General features: G+C 46.8%; 1 protein-coding gene and 1 non-coding gene across 2 annotated transcripts in view; both read left to right on the forward strand.

The window, feature by feature from the left end:
• Positions 1 to 625: 625 nt before the first annotated feature.
• Positions 626 to 17774, forward strand: part of LOC138666565 (zinc finger protein 665-like) — a 145419-nt gene continuing 128270 nt past the window's right edge. The window contains exon 1 of the mRNA XM_069754769.1: positions 626 to 645. The gene's annotated coding sequence lies outside the window, so the exon portion shown is untranslated. The remainder of the gene's footprint in view (positions 646 to 17774) is intronic.
• TRNAP-AGG (transfer RNA proline (anticodon AGG)) lies at positions 6340 to 6411 on the forward strand. Its single transcript has one exon. It is a non-coding gene; the product is annotated as a tRNA-Pro (tRNA).

Consider the following 17774-nt stretch of genomic DNA (forward strand, 5'->3'; position numbering starts at 1 on the left):
GTACACCTCGTACACACACGGCTCCTCTCCGTACACCTCGTACACACACGGCTCCTCTCCGTACACCATGTACACACGGCTCCACTCCGTACACCTTGTACATACACGGCTCCGCTCCGTACACCTCGTATACACACGGCTCCGCTCCGTACACCTCGTACACACACGGCTCCACTCCGTACACCTCGTACATACACGGCTCCGCTCCGTACACCTCGTATACACACGGCTCCGCTCCGTACACCTCGTACACACACGGCTCCACTCCGTACACCTCGTACACACACGGCTCCACTCCGTACACCTCGTACACACATGGCTCCGCTCCGTACACCTGATACACACACGGCTCCACTCCGTACACCTTGTACATACACGGCTCCGCTCCGTACACCTCGTACACACACGGCTCCTCTCCGTACACCACGTACATAAACGGCTCTGCTACATCCACCCTGTAAACCCCTCCTGGCCCCACACATAAACTTCCCCTCATCCAGCACCATGACAACCAGCACAGCAGAGTCCTGCATACACTGAGGCCCCTGATCATGTGACCCCTGACTCCTCCCCTCCTGTGACCTCATCACAGGTCCTGTACACACAGAGCAGCCGTATATGTGGTGTGCGGCTCTGCAGGTGGAGGTAGGTGCTGGAGAGTCCCCATTACCACTGTGCCCTCGGCCTCCCTTATCTCTAGTGCTGGGACCTTTCTCTTTCCTCCCATGCAGCTGGATCACATTTTCCTTATTACGGGATGAGTTGTATTTTGTCGTCATTTTTGCATTAATTTATCACTCGATCGACTTTTATTCAAATATTTTGGGGTGAATGGAAAATAAACAGCAATTACAGAATTTATTTTCCTTTCTAAGTGTACAATTACTGTGATACCAAATGCGACTAGGGGGGAATCAGCATCGGACGGGGTATCTGGGGCCCACAGGGGAATTGACCCTAGGGGCCCAACCTACAGCTATATGCAAATACCTGTTAGCTGTTATCCCCGTTATAGTGGAGCATCAACTGTAAAACACTGGCGGCTCCTGCACATCTACTGTGCACCACCATAACTGGGATGTACAATTACAGTAGTTTACATCATATGGGTTCTTTGGTTCATGCTCACCGATCCATGGGCTTCACAGGATCAGTGATAACTTATTGTGCGTTTGCCATTTCCCATTATTGGAACCGCACTGATCAGAAGAATGAGGAACTTTCATCCCCATTTTAAAATGCAGCGACAGGTGAGATGTCTGACCGCAGCTCCATTCATTCTCTTTGGGGCTTCCGGAGAAAAGCAAACTGAGTTCTCACAGCTACTGAGGAAATGCAATGACTCCCATTCCTCCCTGCATCTCCCCTGGCTCACTCTCCACATTCGACCCCATCACAGAAGAAGAAGTCTCCAAGCTCCTCTTCTCGTCCGACTACATGCACCACCGACCCCATTCCCTCACACCTCCTCCAGTCTCTCTCTCCAGTCGTCACAACTCACCTAACTACAATTTTTAATGTCTCCCTTTCCTCTGGCACTTTTCCTTCCTCCTTCAAACACTCTATCATTACTCCATTACTAAAAAAATCCCACCCTTGACCCATCCTGCACAAACAACTACAGACCGGTCTCCAGTCTCCCCTTCATCTCAAAACTCCTGGAGCGCCTAGTCTACTCCCGCCTTACCCGGTACCTCTCCACTCATTCCCTCCTAGACCCTTCACAGTCCGGTTTCCGCCCCCTACATTTGACAGAAACTGCACTCATCAAGGTGACCAATGACCTTCTGACAGCAAAACGTAATGGTGACCACTCTCTGCTCATTCTTCTCGATCTTTCTGCAGCTTTCGACACTGTTGACCACCCTCTCTTACTCTCTAGGCTCCAGTCACTAGGCATTAAGGACACTGCTCTCTCCTGGTTCTCCTCCTATCTTTCTGACCGCTCCTTCAGTGTTCTGTTCTCTGGCTCCACTTCATCTCCTCTTCCTCTCACTGTTGGGGTACCTCAGGGCTCAGTCCTTGGCCCTCTTCTCTTCTCCCTCTACACGGCCCCAATTGGACAGACCATCAGCAGATTTGGCTTTCAGTACCATCTTTATGCTGATGACACACAACTATACACGTCATCCCCTGACCTTACTCCTGCTGTACTACAGAACGCCACTGACTGTCTGTCCGCAGTCTCTGACATCATGTCCGCTCTCTATCTGAAACTCAACCTCTCCAAAACTGAACTTCTTCTGCTCCCGCCTTCTACTAACCTCCCTAAATCTGACATTTCCCTCTCCGTGGGTGGCACCATAATAACACCCCGGCAGCAGGGACGCTGTCTGGGTGTTATGTTTGACTCTGATATCTCCTTCACCTCCCACAGACAATCTCTTGCCCGCTCGTGCCGCTTACACCTAAAGAACATCTCTAGAATCCGCCCTTTTCTCACCATGGAGACAACAAAAACTCTCACTGTCGCCCTAATCCACTCCCGTCTGGACTACTGTAATGCTCTATTAATTGACCTCCCCCTCACGCGACCTTCCCCTCTCCAGTCTACCCTTAATGCGGCTGCCAGGGTTGTCAATCTGGCTAATCGTTACTCGGACGTGTCCGCTCTTCGCCAGTCGTTACACTGGCTGCCCATTCATTACAGGATACAATTCAAAGTACTTGTTCTCACCCACAAAGCTCTCTACAGTGCGGCACCCCCTTACATCTCCTCCCTCATTTCTGTCTATCGGCCTAGCTGACCACTGCGCTCTGCAAATGACTTTCGACTAACCTCTGCACTAATCCGTACCTCCCACTCCCGACTCCAAGACTTCTCCCGCGCTGCGCCAATCCTCTGGAATGCTCTACCCCAAGATATTAGGACCATCCACAACTTGCATAGTTTTAGGCGCTTGCTCAAAACTCATTTGTTCAGAGCGGCCTATCACATTCCCTAATCAAACTCATTTTATGTTTGTGTGTGTGTAGCCCATTCAGTATCTCCATCTACCCCCCACTCCCTGAAGATGGCTGGACCATCATTGTAAATACACACCTGTACTTTGTATCTCCCCACCTCATTGTAGATTGTAAGCTCTCATGAGCAGGGCTGTCTTATTTTCTTATTTTGCTTTATTACTGTATTGTTAACATTGTTACCTATGACTGTTGTGTTTGAAACTGTAAAGCGCTGCGGAATATGTTGGCGCTATATAAATAAAGATTATTATTATTATTATTATTATGGATAAGTGGTCAGGTCGCACATGCCACTCCAGTCTAATGGGGATAAAAGCTCTACTTTCTGCCGATCGGTGCAGAACCCAGCAGTCTGACCCCTCCAATCAATAAGTTATCACTTATCCGATGTAGAAGAGATTATTTGTTTAATCACTAATGGAAGTAAAGAATATTCTCCTAATTAATATCAGAGAGAGCAAGTGACCGCCATACACAACACAATGCACTATAGCAAGACCAATAATACCACATACAAAGGAGAAATACCACCACACCATGACCAGGCTACATATTACCACCACATAGTGACTGAATAATACCACATACTGTACAAGAGAGAAATACCGCCACATCGTGACCAGAGCACATACCAGCATAAAGCAACCAAATAATTACACATATAAGGGAGAAATATCAACACGCCATAACTGGACTACATATTACCACCACATAGTGACCGAATAATATAATACCACATACTGTACAATAGAGAAATACCGTCACACCATGACCAGAACACGCATTACCAGCATAAAGCAATCAAATAATTGCGCATACAAGGGAGAAATACCACCATACCATGACTGGACTACATATTACCACCAGATAGTGACTGAATAAAACCACGTACAGGGAACAAATACCACCACATACAATGACCAAACCATATAGTGACAGAAAAATACCACATAATGTACAAGAGAGAAATACAGCCACACCATGACCAGAACACAAATTATCAACATATAGCAACCAATTAATTCAACATAAAAAGGAAAACTACCACCACACTGTGAGCAGACCACATATTACCACATCATAGTGACATTCTGTACATACTGTATTTGAGAGAAATACCACCACACTGTGACCAGACCAGATATTACTGGCGAATAAATAATTCCACATACAAGGGAGAAATACCACCACACTGTGACTAAACCACATAGTGACTGAATAATACCACATAGCGGGATAAATACCGCCACACCGTGACCGGACCACAAATGACCAAGTATTACTATGCTGATTATTAATTAAAACCACAATACTAACACTGGTGTTATCACCGGCTGCATTATACACTGGTGCTCTGCATATAGTATAGGGATAATACAGTGATCACTAGTAACATTATACACAGGAACTCTGCATACAGTGTCTGTATAGGTAATACAGTAATCACCAGTAACATTATACACAGGAGCTCTGTATATAGTGTCAGTCTATAGGTAATACAGTAATCAGCAGTGACATTATAGACAGGCGCTCTATGTATAGTATAGAGGTAATACAGTGATCACCGGTGACATTATACACAGGAGCTCTGTTTATAGTGTGTCACGCTGCTGCAATGCAGGTAGGTGCAGGCTCCACAAGATGGCAGTAGAGTGGAAGCAGGACTGCTCCTAGACAGAGCTGGCCTGCAGTGCAGCAGTGAGGATACCACAGGTGGCAGAAGAATAGTCAAACAAGTCGGGTCAAATCTTTACTGTAGCGCAGTACCAAAGGAGTAGGCAAACTCATGGTCAGAGACAAGCCATGGTGTCCGTAACGGTCAGGAGCGAAAAAGACAAAAGCAGATCAGGATACAAGCCAAGTCAAAACCAGGGAGTCAGCTCACTAAAGGGAAACACTGCGTCAAGACGGGAAAAGGGGACAACAGAGACACGGGTTCAGACAGCAAATGCAGCAGGACAAATCAGAGCAATCAGAGTCAGCTACAGCATCACTAGGCAAAAACTATAACTGACCGACTGCAGGAAGCAACGGCGATAAATAAACAACCTGAACCCAGACAGAGGCTGAGAAAGGTTAACTCTTGACATGACCAGACTGGGAAAAAGGGAAAACAGGACTCAAAACCCGGTCTGGATCATGACATAGTGTCCATGTACAGGTAATGCAGGTTTCATCAGTGACATTATACACAGCTCTGTATATAGTGTCTGTGTACAGGTAATATGGTGATCACCAGTGACAGTATACACAGAGCTCTGTATATAGTGTCAGTGTACAGGTAATACAGTGATCACCAGTGATATTGTACACAGGAGCTCTGTATACAGTGTAGAGGTAATATAGTGATCACCAGTGACATTAGACACAGGAGCTCTGTATTTACTGTCAGTGCACAGGTAATACAGTGATCACCGGTGACTTTATGCACAGGAGCTCTGTATACAGTGTACAGGTAATACAGGGATCACCATTGACATCATGCTCAGGAGCTCTGTATATAATGTCAGTGTATAGGTAATACAGTGATCACCAGTGACATTATACACAGGCGCTCTGTATATAGTGTCAGTGTACAGGTAATACAGTGATCACCAGTGACATTATACACAGGAGCTCTGTATTTACTGTCAGTGCACAGGTAATACAGTGATCACCGGTGACTTTTGTTATGATCCGGTGACCTTGAAGCCGCATGGAACTTTCTCTGGAGTTGGTGTAAACTGTACTGACCGCAAATCCTGAACTTAACACCGCAACAAGAAATAGCCGTGGGGTGTGCCTAACAAATCCTAGACACCTCGACACAGCCGGAGGACTAAATACCCCTATAGATGGAAATAGGAATTCTACCTTGCCTCAGAACAGAACCCCAAAGGATAGGCAGCCCCCCACAAATATTGACTGTGAGTAGTAGAGGAAAAGATACACGCAGGCAGGAAACAGGATTTAGCAAAAGAGGCCACTCTAGCTAAAATAGGAAAGGATAGGACAGAATACTAAGCGGTCAGTATTAAAATCCTTCCAAAAATATCCACAGCAGAAAATACAAAAAACTCCACCATCTAACTAAAGATGTGGAGCGTATATCTGCAACTCCAGAGAATTCAACAAGACTGAGAAAACACTGACACAGTCAAAGCTGGACAAGAGAAAACAAATGAATAGCACAGAAGTATTAAGCACACAGCATGTGTGCCACAGAAACAAAAACCAGACACTTATCTTAACTGAATTGGCAGCAAGGCAGGAGGAACCAGACAAAGATCCAAAACCTTCCAGAACCATGGACAACTGGCAAGGACTAATGAATCCTGCACACCTAAATACCCCAGTCAGAACTGCAATCATGAGAAACATAGAAAAATCGTCGGCTCGTTGGTCTAGGGGTATGATTCTCGCTTAGGGTGCGAGAGGTCCCGGGTTCAAATCCCGGACAACCCTACTCTTTCTCTGTGGGGGAACCAGAGTGTTCATCTTCTTTTTCTACTATGAACTCAGTCGAGGGGTTCAAGAGAGGCCTGGATGTCTTCCTGGAGCAGAACAATATTGTATCATACAATTATTAGGTTCTGTAGAAGGACGTAGATCTGGGTATTTATTATGATGGAATATAGGCTGAACTGGATGGACAAATGTCTTTTTTCGGCCTTACTAACTATGTTACTATGTTACTATGTTACCTGACCAGGACTGCAACTCAGGGACAACTGCATTACCACCTACAACCACTAGAGGGAACCCAAAAGCAGAATTCACAACAGTACCCCCCCTTGAGGAGGGGTTACCGAACCCTCACCAGGGCCCCCAGGACGATCAGGACGAGCCAGATAAAAGGCACGGACCAAATCAGCAGCATGGACATCAGAGGCAAAAACCCAAGAATTATCCTCCTGGCCATAACCCTTCCATTTGACAAGGTACTGAAGCCTCCGCCTCGAAAAACAAGAATCCAAAATCTTCTCAACCACATACTCCAACTCCCCATCAACCAACACAGGGGCCGGAGGATCAACAGAGGGAACAACGGGCACCACATATTTCCGCAATAAAGATCTATGGAAGACATTATGGATAGCAAAAGAAGCCGGAAGCGCCAATCGAAAAGACACCGGATTAATAATCTCAGAAATCCTATAAGGACCAATAAACCGAGGCTTAAACTTAGGGAAAGAAACCTACATAGGAACATGACGGGAAGACAACCAGACCAGATCCCCAACCCGAAGCCAGGAACCAACACACCGACGACGGTTAGCAAAACGTTGAGCCTCCTCCTGAGACAACACCAAATTGTCCACCACATGAGCCCAAATCTGCTGCAACCTGTCAACCACAGAATCCACACCAGGACAGTCAGAAGGCTCAACCTGCCCAGAAGAAAAACGAGGATGAAAACCAAAATTACAAAAGAAAGGCGAAACCAAAGTAGCCGAACTAGCCCGATTATTAAGGGCAAACTCGGCCAATGGCAAGAAGGCCACCCAATCATCCTGATCAGCAGACACAAAGCATCTCAAATAAGTCTCCAAAGTCTGATTAGTTCGCTCGGTCTGGCCATTTGTCTGAGGATGAAATGCAGAAGAAAAAGACAAATCAATGCCCAGCCTAGCACAAAAGGCCCGCCAAAACCTAGAAACAAACTGGGAACCTCTGTCGGACACAATATTCTCCGGAATACCATGCAGACAAACCACATGCTGAAAAAACAACGGAACCAAATCTGAAGAGGAAGGCAATTTAGGCAAAGGCTCTTAGAGAACCGGTCACAAACAACTCTGATAACAGACATCTTCTGAGAAATCGGAAGATCAGAAATAAAATCCATAGAAATATGCGTCCAGGGCCTCTCAGGGACTGGCAATGGCAAAAGCAACCCACTAGCACGGGAACAACAAAGCTTGGCCCACGCACAAGTCCCACAGGACTGCACAAAAGAACGCACATCACATGACAAAGAAGGCCACCAAAAGGACCTACCAACCAAATCTCTGGTACCAAAAATACCAGGATGACCAGCCAACACAGAACAGTGAACCTCAGAAATCACTCTACTAGTCCATCTGTCAGGAACAAACAGTTTCCCCACTGGACAGCGGTCAGGTCTGTCAGCCTGAAATTCCTGAAGAACCCGTCGTAAATCAGGGGAAATGGCAGAAAGGACCACCCCTTCTTTCAGAATGCTGACCGGTTCAAGGACCTCAGGAGAATCAGGCAAAAAACTCCTAGACAGGGCATCAGCCTTAATATTCTTAGAACCCGGAAGATATGAAACTACAAAATCAAAACGGGAAAAAAATAAGGACCATCGAGCCTGTCTAGGATTCAGCCGTTTGGCCGACTCGAGGTAAATCAGATTCTTATGATCGGTCAAGACCACAATACGGTGCTTAGCTCCCTCAAGCCAATGTCGCCACTCCTCAAACGCCCACTTCATAGCCAACAACTCCCGATTGCCGACATCATAATTGCATTCAGCAGGCGAAAACTTACGGGAAAAGAAGGCACACGGTTTCATCAAGGAACCAACAGGATCCCTCTGAGACAAAACGGCCCCTGCCCCAATCTCAGAAGCGTCAATCTCAACCTGAAACGGAAGAGAAACATCCGGATGGCGCAACACCGGAGCAGAAGTAAATCGGCGTTTAAGCTCCTGAAAGGCAGCGACAGCCGCAGAGGACCAATTCGCCACATCAGCGCCTTTCTTCGTCAAATCGGTCAAGGGTTTAACCACGCTAGAGAAGTTAGCAATGAAATGGCGATAAAAATTTGCAAAACCCAAAAATTTCTGAAGGCTCTTCACGGATGTGGGTTGAATCCAATCATGAATGGCCTGAACCTTAACCGGATCCATCTCCATAGATGAGGGAGAAAAAATGAAGCCCCCCTAAAAAACTTCTGCACCCCAAAGAGACACTTAGACCCCTTCACAAACAAAGCATTGTCACGAAGGATTTGAAATACCATCCTGACCTGTTGCACATGAGACTCCCAATCATCGTAAAAAATCAAAATATCGTCCAAATATACAATCAAGAATTTATCAAGATAAGTCCGGAAGATATCATGCATGAAGGACTTAAAAACAGATGGAGCATTAGAGAGCCCGAATGGCATCACAAGATATTCAAAATGACCTTCGGGCGTATTAAACACAGTTTTCCATTCATCACCCTGCTTAATACGAACAAGATTATATGCCCTCCGAAGGTCAATCTTAGTAAACCAACTAGCCCCCTTAATCCTAGCAAACAAATCAGAAATCAAAGGTAAAGGGTATTGAAACTTGACCATGATCTTATTCAAGAGGCGATAATCAATACAGGGTCTCAAGGAGCCATCCTTCTTAGCAACAAAAAAAATCCCGCTCCCAACGGTGAAGAAGAAGGCCGAATATGCCCTTTCGCCAAAGACTCCTTAATATAGCTCTGCATGGCGGTATGTTCAGGCACAGACAGGTTGAAAAGTCGGCCCTTAGGAAACTTACAGCCTGGAATCAAGTCAATAGCACAATCACAGTCCCTGTGCGGTGGAAGGGAACTGGACTTGGGCTCATCGAATACATCCTGAAAATCAGACAAAAACTTAGGAATTTCAGAAGAGGAAGAAGAGGAGATTAACATCAAAGGAACATCATTATGAATCCCTTGACAACCCCAAGTAGTCACAGACATAGACTTCCAGTCCAACACAGGATTATGTACCTGCAACCACAGAAAACCCAGCACAATAACATCATGCAAATTATGCAACACCAGAAATCGACAATTCTCCTGATGGTCTGGCGCCATGAGCATGGTCACCTGTGTCCAAAACTGGGGCTTATTTTTTGCCAAGGGTGTAGCATCAATGCCCTTTAAAGGAATAGGGTTCTGCAAAGGCTGCAAGGGAAAACCACAACACCTGGCAAACTCAAAGTCCATTAAGTTCAAGGCGGCGACTGAATCCACAAACGCCATGACAGAAAATGATGACAATGAGCAGATCAAGGACACAGATAACAGAAATTTAGGTTGTACAGTACTGATGGTAAATGAACTGGCGATCCTCTTTGTCCGCTTAGGGCAGACAGAAATGACATGAGAAGCGTTGCCACAATAATAACACAACCTATTCTGACGTCTGAAACCTTGTCGTTCCATTCTAGACAGAATCCTATCACACTGCATTGGCTCAGGAATTTGCTCTGAGGACAACACCACAGCGCGCACAGTTCTGCGCTCCCGTAAGCGCCAATCAATCTGAATGGCCAGAGACATAAAATCACTCAGACCGAAAGGTGTTGTGAATTCTGTGGCAGAGCTCCCTCCTGTGGTCACAAGTGGTACTTCGGCTGATTCTCTCTGGGAGCTTCCGTTTGTGGAGGAAACTGGTACTGCTGCTTCTGAGTTTCCTCCCTCAGGTGATCTGGTGAGGTCGTTAGGTGCTTCTCTACTTAACCCCACCTAATGCTTTGATTCATGCTTCCTGTCAATGTTCCAGTGTTGGACTTGTGTTTCTCTGGATCATTCCTGTGGCCTGCTGCTCTGCATAGCTAAGTGCTTCTTTGCTATTTGTTGCTATTTTTTCTGTCCAGCTTGTCTATTTGTTTTGCTGGAAGCTCTGGGACGCAAAGGATGTACCTCCGTGCCGTTAGTTCGGTACGGAGGGTCTTTTTGCCCCTTTGCGTGGTTTTCTTTAGGGTTTTGTGTAGACCGCAAAGTTATCTTTCCTATCCTCGTTCTGTCTAGAATATCGGGTCTCACTTTGCTGAATCTATTTCATCCCTACGTTTTTTCATCTTACTCACAGTCATTATATGTGGGGGGCTGCCTTTTCCTTTGGGGTATTTCTCTGAGGCAAGGTAGGCTTGTTTTTTCTATCTTCAGGCTAGTTAGTTTCTCAGGCTGTGCCGAGTTGCATAGGGAGCGTTAGGCGCAATCCACGGCTGCCTCTAGTTGTGTTTGGAGAGGATCAGGGATTGCGGTCTGCAGAGTTCCCACGTCTCAGAGCTCGTTCTATTATTTTGGGTTTTTGTCAGATCACTGTATGTGCTCTGACCTCCATGTCCATTGTGATACTGAATTGCCTATCACAACAGTACAGGAAGCCAAAAGTACTAATGATTCTCAATAGAGGGAAAAAAGAAGTTCTGAGACCATTTTTTTTTCTTGGCTTTGTGTTTTGTCTTTTTTTTCCCCTAGACATTTGGGTGGTTCAGTACACAGGTGTAGCGATGGACATTAGAAGTCTGTCTTCATTTGTGGATCAGCTCTCGGCAAGAGTACAAAAAATTCAAGACACTATTGATCAGAAATCTATGTTAGAACCAAGAATTCCTATTCCTGATTTGTTTTTTGGAGATAGAACTAAGTTTCTGAGTTTCAAAAATAATTGTAAGTTATTTCTGGCCTTGAAACCTCGTTCCTCTGGTGATCCAGTTCAACAGGTTTTGATTATTATTTCTTTTTTGCGCGGCGACCCTCAGGACTGGGCATTTTCTCTTGCGCCAGGAGATCCTGCATTAAGTAATATCAATGCGTTTTTCCTGGCGCTCGGATTGCTGTACGATGAGCCTAATTCAGTGGATCAGGCAGAAAAGAATTTGCTGGCTCTTTGTCAGGGTCAGGATGAGATAGAGGTATATTGCCAGAAATTTAGAAAATGGTCAGTGCTCACTCAATGGAATGAATCTGCGCTGGCAGCTATGTTCAGAAAGGGTCTCTCTGAAGCCCTTAAGGATGTCATGGTGGGATTTCCTATGCCTGCTGGTTTGAATGAGTCTATGTCTTTGGCTATTCAGATCGGTCGACGCTTGCGTGAGAGTAAATCTGTGCACCATTTGGCGGTATTACCTGAGCTTAAACCTGAGCCTATGCAGTGCGATAGGACTTTGACCAGAGTTGAACGGCAAGAACACAGACGTCTGAATGGGCTGTGTTTCTACTGTGGTGATTCCACTCATGCTATCTCTGATTGTCCTAAGCGCACTAAGCGGTTCGCTAGGTCTGCCACCATTGGTACGGTACAGTCAAAATTTCTTCTGTCCGTTACCTTGATCTGCTCTTTGTCATCATATTCTGTCATGGCGTTTGTGGATTCAGGCGCTGCTCTGAATTTGATGGACTTGGAATATGCTAAGCGTTGTGGGTTTTTCTTGGAGCCCTTGCAGTGTCCTATTCCATTGAGAGGTATTGATGCTACGCCTTTGGCCAAGAATAAGCCTCAATACTGGACCCAGCTCACCATGTGCATGGCTCCTGCACATCAGGAGGATATTCGCTTTCTGGTGTTGCATAATCTGCATGATGTGGTCTTGTTGGGGTTGCCATGGCTACAAGCCCATAATCCAGTATTGGATTGGAAATCCATGTCGGTGTCCAGCTGGGGTTGTCAGGGGGTACATGGTGATGTTCCATTTTTGTCAATTTCGTCATCCACCCCTTCTGAGGTTCCAGAGTTCTTGTCTGATTACCGGGATGTATTTGATGAGCCCAAGTCCGATGCCCTACCTCCGCATAGGGATTGTGATTGTGCTATCAATTTGATTCCTGGTGGTAAATTCCCAAAAGGTCGACTGTTTAATTTATCCGTGCCTGAGCACACCGCTATGCGCAGTTATGTGAAGGAATCCCTGGAGAAGGGGCATATTCGCCCGTCATCGTCGCCATTAGGAGCAGGGTTCTTTTTTGTAGCCAAAAAGGATGGTTCGCTGAGACCTTGTTTAGATTATCGCCTTCTTAATAAGATCACTGTTAAATTTCAGTACCCCTTGCCTTTGTTATCTGATTTGTTTGCTCGGATTAAGGGGGCTACTTGGTTCACCAAGATTGATCTTCGTGGTGCGTATAATCTGGTGCGTATTAAGCGAGGCGATGAGTGGAAAACTGCATTTAATACGCCCGAGGGTCATTTTGAGTATCTAGTGATGCCATTCGGACTTGCCAATGCTCCATCAGTGTTTCAGTCCTTTATGCATGACATCTTCCGAGAGTACCTGGATAAATTCCTGATTGTGTACTTGGATGACATTTTGATCTTCTCGGATGATTGGGAGTCTCATGTGAAACAGGTCAGAACGGTTTTTCAGGTCCTACGTGCTAATTCTTTGTTTGTGAAGGGATCAAAGTGTCTCTTTGGTGTGCAGAAGGTTTCATTTTGGGGGTTCATCTTTTCCCCTTCTACTATCGAGATGGATCCTGTTAAGGCCCAAGCCATCCATGATTGGACTCAGCCGACATCTCTGAAAAGTCTGCAAAAGTTCCTGGGCTTTGCTAATTTTTATCGTCGCTTCATCTGCAATTTTTCTAGTATTGCCAAACCATTGACCGATTTGACCAAGAAGGGTGCTGATTTGGTCAATTGGTCTTCTGCTGCTGTGGAAGCTTTTCAAGAGTTGAAGCGTCGTTTTCCTTCTGCCCCTGTGTTGTGTCAACCTGATGTTTCTCTTCCGTTCCAGGTCGAGGTTGATGCTTCTGAGATTGGAGCAGGGGCTGTTTTGTCGCAGAGAGGTTCTGATTGTTCAGTGATGAAACCATGCGCTTTTTTTTCCAGGAAGTTTTCGCCTGCTGAGCGGAATTATGATGTGGGCAACCGAGAGTTGCTGGCCATGAAGTGGGCATTCGAGGAGTGGCGTCATTGGCTTGAAGGAGCTAAGCATCGCGTGGTGGTATTGACTGATCATAAGAACCTGACTTATCTCGAGTCTGCTAAGCGTTTGAATCCTAGACAGGCTCGTTGGTCGCTGTTTTTCGCCCGTTTTGACTTTGTGATTTCGTACCTTCCGGGCTCTAAGAATGTGAAGGCGGATGCTCTGTCTAGGAGTTTTGTGCCCGACTCTCCGGGTTTATCTGAGCCGGCGGGTATCCTCAAGGAAGGAGTAATTGTGTCTGCCATCTTCCCTGATTTGCGGCGGGTGCTGCAAAAATTTCAGGCTAATAAACCTGATCGTTGTCCAGCGGAGAAACTGTTTGTCCCGGATAGGTGGACAAATAGAGTGATCTCTGAGGTTCATTGTTCGGTGTTGGCTGGTCATCCTGGAATCTTTGGTACCAGAGAGTTAGTGGCTAGATCCTTTTGGTGGCCATCTCTGTCGCGGGATGTGCGTTCTTTTGTGCAGTCCTGTGGGATTTGTGCTTGGGCTAAGCCTTGCTGTTCTCGTGCCAGTGGGTTGCTTTTGCCCTTGCCGGTCCCGAAGAGACCTTGGACACATATCTCTATGGATTTTATTTCAGATCTTCCCGTCTCTCAAAAGATGTCAGTCATTTGGGTGGTCTGTGATCGCTTTTCTAAGATGGTCCATCTGGTACCCTTGTCCAAGTTGCCTTCCTCCTCTGATTTGGTGCCATTGTTCTTCCAGCATGTGGTTCGTTTGCATGGCATTCCAGAGAATATCGTTTCTGACAGAGGTTCCCAGTTTGTTTCAAGGTTTTGGCGAGCCTTTTGTGGTAGGATGGGCATTGACTTGTCTTTTTCCTCGGCTTTTCATCCTCAGACTAATGGCCAGACCGAACGAACCAATCAGACCTTGGAAACCTATCTGAGATGCTTTGTTTCTGCCGATCAGGATGACTGGGTGTCCTTTTTGCCTTTGGCTGAGTTCGCCCTTAATAATCGGGCCAGCTCGGCTACCTTGGTTTCGCCATTTTTCTGCAATTCTGGGTTCCATCCTCGTTTCTCTTCAGGACAGGTTGAGTCTTCGGACTGTCCTGGTGTGGATACTGTGGTGGACAGGTTGCAGCAGATTTGGACTCATGTAGTGGACAATTTGACCTTGTCCCAGGAGAAGGCTCAACGTTTCGCTAATCGCAGACGCCGTGTGGGTCCCCGACTTCGTGTTGGGGATCTGGTTTGGCTATCTTCTCGTCATATTCCTATGAAGGTTTCCTCTCCGAAGTTTAAACCTCGTTTCATTGGTCCTTATAGGATTTCTGAGGTTATTAATCCTGTGTCTTTTCGTCTGACCCTCCCAGATTCTTTTTTCATACATAACGTCTTCCATAGGTCATTGTTGCGGAGATACGTGGCACCTATGGTTCCATCTGTTGACCCTCCTGCCCCGGTTTTGGTGGAAGGGGAGTTGGAGTATGTTGTGGAGAAGATTTTGGATTCTCGTGTTTCAAGACGGAAACTCCAGTATCTGGTTAAATGGAAGGGTTATGCTCAGGAGGATAATTCCTGGGTTTTTGCCTCTGATGTCCATGCTCCCGATCTTGTTCGTGCCTTTCATGTGGCTCATCCTGGTCGGCCTGGGGGCTCTGGTGAGGGTTCGGTGACCCCTCCTCAAGGGGGGGTACTGTTGTGAATTCTGTGGCAGAGCTCCCTCCTGTGGTCACAAGTGGTACTTCGGCTGATTCTCTCTGGGAGCTTCCGTTTGTGGAGGAAACTGGTACTGCTGCTTCTGAGTTTCCTCCCTCAGGTGATCTGGTGAGGTCGTTAGGTGCTTCTCTACTTAACCCCACCTAATGCTTTGATTCATGCTTCCTGTCAATGTTCCAGTGTTGGACTTGTGTTTCTCTGGATCATTCCTGTGGCCTGCTGCTCTGCATAGCTAAGTGCTTCTTTGCTATTTGTTGCTATTTTTTCTGTCCAGCTTGTCTATTTGTTTTGCTGGAAGCTCTGGGACGCAAAGGATGTACCTCCGTGCCGTTAGTTCGGTACGGAGGGTCTTTTTGCCCCTTTGCGTGGTTTTCTTTAGGGTTTTGTGTAGACCGCAAAGTTATCTTTCCTATCCTCGTTCTGTCTAGAATATCGGGCCTCACTTTGCTGAATCTATTTCATCCCTACGTTTTTTCATCTTACTCACAGTCATTATATGTGGGGGGCTGCCTTTTCCTTTGGGGTATTTCTCTGAGGCAAGGTAGGCTTGTTTTTTCTATCTTCAGGCTAGTTAGTTTCTCAGGCTGTGCCGAGTTGCATAGGGAGCGTTAGGCGCAATCCACGGCTGCCTCTAGTTGTGTTTGGAGAGGATCAGGGATTGCGGTCTGCAGAGTTCCCACGTCTCAGAGCTCGTTCTATTATTTTGGGTTTTTGTCAGATCACTGTATGTGCTCTGACCTCCATGTCCATTGTGATACTGAATTGCCTATCACAACAGAAAGGCGTGGGAAACCCCACTATAACATCTTTAACGGATTCAGAAAGACCCTTTCTGAAAATTGCCGCCAAAGCATCATCATTCCATTTAGTCAACACAGACCATTTTCTAAATTTCTGACAATACAATTCTGCCGCCTCTTGACCCTGAGACAGGGCCAACAACATAGTTAGTAAGGCCGAAAAAAGACATTTGTCCATCCAAGGTCAAGGTCTTCTCCACTTGATCCACAGAATTAGGTTCATCATATAATAAACCTAAAGCCTGAAAAAAGGAGTCTACATTAAGCAAAGCCGGATTCCCAGATTCCAGGGAAAATGCCCAATCCTGTGGATCGCCACGCAGCAGGAAGATGATGATTTTAACCTGCTGAATGGAATCACCGGAGGATCGAGGTCTCAGAGCAAAAAACAGTTTACAGTTGTTTTTAAAACTCAAAAATTTGGACCTGTCACCAAAAACAAATCAGGAGTAGGAATCTTCGGCTCTAAAACAGGAGTCTGAACAATATAATCAGAAATACCCTGTACCCTAGCAGCAAGCTGGTCCACACGAGAAGCTAATTCCTGAATATCCATGCTAGCACAAGACTCCTCAGCCACTCAGAGGAAAAGAGGGAAGAGAAGACAAAGCAGAGTGCGGAAATAAAAATGGCTCAACACCTTTCTTCCCTTCTTCTGAGATGCATTTAACTCATTATTGGCCAGTTGTACTGTTATGATCCGGTGACCTTGGAGCCGCATGGAACTTTCTCTGGAGTTGGTGTAAACTGTACTGACCGCAAATCCTGAACTTAAAGGGAAGGTATCGCGTTTGTAGATCATTAATTAATCAATGTAATGTAGCATAACATGCTGTTATAACCCAGATTTGAATGCATGTAAAACAGATTTTGTGTGATATATGAGTAGAAAGAATGCACTGGGGGCTGACATCTTGGTTTTGCAGCAGTAGCACGTCACTATCAGTGTCAGATTACGGCACCCCATGGACATAGGGTCCGAGCCGGTCTATTATCTCCTATCTGTAACATTGCAGCAGCATTAGCAGTGAGCTGGGCTCGCCTCTGTGGGCTGCACAACTCACTGCTGTAGGTGTGACTAGCTGCCATTTTATTAGAGCCCTGTGCTATCTGCCGAGCTCCACTTACTCTCTATCACAGGAGAGAAGAAGCACTGACTGCTCCTCTGTACTCCAGGCACTGCAGGTTCTGGGCAGACATCTTCTGCTCTCACACTCTGCCGTGTGCTTCTCCTGCTCTGTCTCCGCCTCCTCACTTGCACAGAGTCCCAGTGATCTCCGGTAAACTGCACTCTCCCCATGTGTCGCTCTCCCTCTCTGTGCGGCGTGGGGGGGTCTGTGCGGCATGGGGGGGTCTCTGTGTGGTGTGGGGGGGTCTCTGTGCGGCGTGGGGAGGTCTCTGTGCGGCGTGGGGAGGTCTCTGTGCGGCGTGGGGGGCTCTCTGTGCGGCGTGGGGGCTCTCTGTGCGGCGTGGGGGGCTCTCTGTGGCGTCGGGGGGTCTCTGTGCAGTGTGGGGAGGTCTCTGCGGCGTGGGGGGGTCTCTGTGCGGCGTGGGGAGGTCTCTGTGCGGCGTGGGGGGGCTCTGTGCGGCGTGGGGGGCTCTCTGTGCGGCGTGGGGGAGCTCTGGGCGGCGTGGGGGGTCTCTGTGCGGCGTCGGGGGCTCTCTGGGCGGTGTGGGGGGTCTCTGTGAGGCGTCGGGGGATCTCTGGGC

The sequence above is a fragment of the Ranitomeya imitator genome, chromosome 2 (genome assembly GCF_032444005.1).
Source record: "Ranitomeya imitator isolate aRanImi1 chromosome 2, aRanImi1.pri, whole genome shotgun sequence".
In the NCBI taxonomy this organism is placed as follows: Eukaryota; Metazoa; Chordata; class Amphibia; order Anura; family Dendrobatidae; genus Ranitomeya; species Ranitomeya imitator.